We start from the raw sequence: 4,538 nt of genomic DNA on the forward strand, positions 1-4,538 counted from the left end.
TTCTTCTTCTTATTGAGTCCCAATCTCCATTTTTTTTATATGCACTTCGATGATCTTGATCTTGATATTTGGTTTCACCTTTTGTTTTTTGACAATCAATGTCTCGTAGCTCGTTAAAAATGAATTTTTTGCAACAAATTCCTTGATGACCGATGTGTTAGTCTGATGTGTATCAAGTTTAATTCCGAACTCAAAATTTAATTTGAACTTAATTCACTCCACTTTCGATTTTGATATAAGATAAAATCATATATATTTTTAGGGTCACATTTTTTTTTATTAAAAACATTTTAAATATTTTTTAAAAAAAAATTAATTTATGAGATGTCAAAAGGAATTTTGCTGCCTCTCCATGACAGCGAACTCAGATAGAAGGAAATCTTAAGACGCGTATCTTGCACGGCTATGTCAAACTCACATCTAATCATTAGGGATGTTTAAAATCGAGTTTAAATATCGGGTACACGTATTATTGGCCCATGTCCTTCCCTCTTAAGTCGGGTATCCGTAACTTGGATAGACGTAACATTTAAGTACCTGCATTTACGAGTTACGGGTATTTGATTCATATTTTTTAAAATTATATTATTTTTCAAAAAAAATACATAGAAAAAATTAAAATTTTAAAGGTCTATAATATATAATCTATCCATAAAATATAAAAATTTAAATTATATAAGTAAAATATTAAACTTATTAAAAATAAAATTAAAAAAAATACAATTAAATTTAAAATATTTTGAAGTTAACAGAAATAATTTAGATTAGTAGTATGAAACAATTTAAAAAATTACTAATTTAGATTGTTATGGTGAAATAATTTAGAATGTTAAGGTGAAATAATTTAGGAATTAGAAATATAGTATCTAATATAAAATAATATATATATATATATATATATATATAAAAGAAATTGTGTATCGGGTCAGCGGGTACCTGGTTAAAGAATATATTGAGACTCGGACTTGACCCATATACTCTGAAAAAATAGCAGGTCAGGTATTCGACCCAAAAAATCATATATTTCTATTATAAATATTCAATATTTCTATTATAAATATTCGATATTTCTATTATAATATTCAATTTTTATGTGTTGTTGAAAAGTATTATAGTTAGGGATGAGTATTTGATTGAAATTTTTTAACTTATTTTAGTTGATAATTATTATACTAATTAAATTTCAAAATTTTAATATATATATATATATATATATATAATTTTTTTCTCTTTGGTTCCAAGACTTTGCTTTGATTAATCCGAATCAACCCGTATTATATACCTGACATTGGTAGATGAGTCTCCCAACAAAGATTTTCTATGTAATGATACTAATAATTTGCCCACGTTCATGACTGAATATAAGCTATTGCTATATAATTATCCTTGTCGATTGATTCAAATTTAAGAACACACATACATTAATTATTGTGGTCTTTTATAGAAAAGGGATTATTGTCATTTTACTCATGCATGCATACATATATTTTATATATCATGGGTATAAGCAAGTTGGGTAGGCTTAAGAATTAGAGTTTAGTTCATTGACCATATAACTAATTCTAATTAAATTATAGTTAGGCATAATTGGTTAGATTTATTTGGATGAGATTTTTCATTCAAAATGATAAAAATAAAATTTTTATTTTTATTTGAAACCTCTACTATTGTAAAATTTTGATTGAGTTGGCGTATGTCAATGGATCAATCATGCAAAATATAAAACATTCTATAAAATTCAACACCTATTTTCGTTTTCTTTTTATTAAATCTAATAATTTTATTAATAATGACTTATAACCACATAAAAATAACATAAATGATGTTTGGGAAAAAATGAAATAGATATATACTTCCATTGGTAGAAGAAATTGAGAAACATTAAAGCTTTGTTAATGGCAAGTAGACAATTAAAGAGGATTAATTTAATGGGGGTGAGAAAAGAACAAAGGGGAAAAAAAGACAGAAAGTGCAACGTCAGAGCTTAGCCACCGTGGGGTTCCTCTTATTTGGTTCTCGTCTTTCTTGCAGGATTCCATTACAAACTCATCATCTTCTCCATCTCATCCACACTTCTCTCTCAGTTTCATGAGCTGAAAATCCTTTTTGTTTATCGTTTCTTCTTAATCTGCTCATATATAGTTTGTTTAGCGGAAGATATGATTAAATAAAAGATTACATCTTCAACAACCAGTAGAAACAACAGGAACATGTCTAATTTGTCATCTGTTTCAGGCGGAGCAAGTGTTTCTTCAAGGAACAGTGCCGGCGGCGGTGGCGCCAACCATCAACAACCTCAATCTCAGCCGGTGAAGAGAAAGAGGAACCAACCGGGAAATCCAGACCCGGATGCAGAAGTGGTGGCCTTTTCACCCAAAACACTGATGGCAACAAACAGATTCGTCTGTGACATCTGCAACAAAGGGTTCCAAAGAGACCAGAGCCTCCAGCTTCACCGGAGAGGCCATAACTTGCCATGGAAGTTAAAGCAAAGAACAAGTGATGAAGTGAAGAAGAAGATGGTATATGTATGTCCGGAAACTACCTGTGTTCATCACGACCCATCGAGGGCACTCAGCGACTTGACCGGAATCAAGAAGCATTGCTCAAGGAAGCACGGTGAGAAGAAGTGGAAATGTGAAAAATGCTCCAAGAAGTACGCGGTTCAATCGGACTGGAAAGCTCATTCCAAGATTTGTGGCACTAGGGAATATAGATGTGATTGTGGTACAATCTTCTCAAGGTAAAAACACAATAAAAATCATATATATATTGATGAATTGAGTGTTTGTGGAAATTTTATCTGCAAATTTTGTTCCAGGAGGGATAGTTTCATTACTCACAGAGCATTCTGTGATGCATTAGCAGAGGAGAATTCAAGAACAATCATGGGAACATCTCATTTACAAGTACCCCAAGAACAACAACAGAGGTTCAGTGATGTTCCTCCATGGCTGGCTACTCAACCAATGTTATGGACCGGTCTTTCTTCATCGTCTTCATCGATATTCTCCCCGAGTTTCGATGAAAAACTCTCTCAACAGTACTTTCCCCGCACATGTTAGCCACTGCATTGCTTCAGAAAGCAGCTCAGATGGGTGCGACTGTGAGCAGCAAGACTGGCTCATCATCCACACCAGTATCAGCAGCTTGCACTATGAGACAACCCCACCAACCAACTCACGTGTCTGCTGATTTCGATGGATTTATCCAACCATGTGATGATGAACATGCGGCAAGCTCAGGTGCTCCTCCTCTTCATCATCATCCTTCACTTCTTCAAGAAATGATGAACTCTCTATCTTCTTCTGCCACTGGATTCGACGCCGCATCGTTTGATGACATTGCATTTAGTGGGGTTTTGAATGAGAAGAACAAGAATGGCTCTGGAAACAATGTTCACCGTGAAAGTAGTGGCGGTGGTGCTCATGGTCAAGGCTTGACAAGAGATTTTCTGGGTCTTAATGCTTTCTCCAATGGCGATTTTATCAACATCGCCGATGTTAGTAACTCCATGAACACTTCCCAGTCACAAAACCATGGCAATTTTAGGGTAATATAGAAGACACTTTTCGAATACTTTTTTTCCCTCAAATTTTATATCTAACAATATTATTACTTCGATTTTAAATAGAGTTAGTAAACGAATTAAACATTCAATGAATAATTTGATTGGAAATTTATTTATATTTGTTTATTTTTAAACGAACGAACATTAAAAAGATTTTCTATTTATTTAATTAAATGAATGAATACAAATAAATGACTCTTTCGTTCATTTATGTTCGTAAATGTTCTATAATACATTTGTTTATATTAGTTCAAAATTATTCACATATATTCGTTTATGCTCGGTAATATGAAGTTGTAGCTTATATTAATGAATTTTATGTGGTTATTATTGTTGTGATTTATGTTCATTTATCATTTTAAAGAATGAACATGAACGGACACGAACAATCTATATTCTTTGACGAACGATCACGAAAAAAAATTGTTCATTGTGTGGTTATTGTTGTTGTGATTTATGTTCGTTTACGTTCGTTGTGTTCTTTTATCATTTTAACAAATGAACATGTTCTTTAACGAACGATCACGAGAGAAAAATTGTTCGTTTAATTGTTCGAATTCTTCATTTGTTTGATTAAAGTAAAACAAACGAACGTAAATATACTCTCGTTTGTATTCGTTCATAGACTCTGTTTTGAATTAACACTATACATATGAAAAGTAAGGGTGTGCAAAAATACCCAACCCGTTGTGACGCCGACCCGAACATAAAAAAACCGGGTAATTTTCTAAAAAAAATTACTCAGCCAGGTCGGGGCCGAGTAATAAAATTGAATTTTTCTGGGTACTCGGTTACCAGAGTAGCCGGTTAGGGATTTTTTTAGGGTAAACTACCTATTTGGTTACTTATATATTATCTAATTTATGTTTTGGTCACTCGATTGTTATTTAGGGTAAACTATCTATTTGGTCACTTATATATTATCTAATTTATGTTTTGGCACTCCATTATTATTTAGGGTAAACTA

General features: G+C 32.2%; 1 pseudogene; it reads left to right on the plus strand.

Moving 5' to 3' along the window:
• The first annotated feature begins 2,047 nt into the window (after nt 1-2,047).
• On the plus strand, nt 2,048-3,562 carry LOC120210237 (annotated as a pseudogene).
• Nucleotides 3,563-4,538: the final 976 nt, after the last annotated feature.

The sequence above is a fragment of the Hibiscus syriacus genome, unplaced genomic scaffold (assembly GCF_006381635.1).
Source record: "Hibiscus syriacus cultivar Baekdansim isolate YM2019G1 unplaced genomic scaffold, ASM638163v2 tig00109921_pilon, whole genome shotgun sequence".
NCBI lineage: Eukaryota > Viridiplantae > Streptophyta > Magnoliopsida > Malvales > Malvaceae > Hibiscus > Hibiscus syriacus.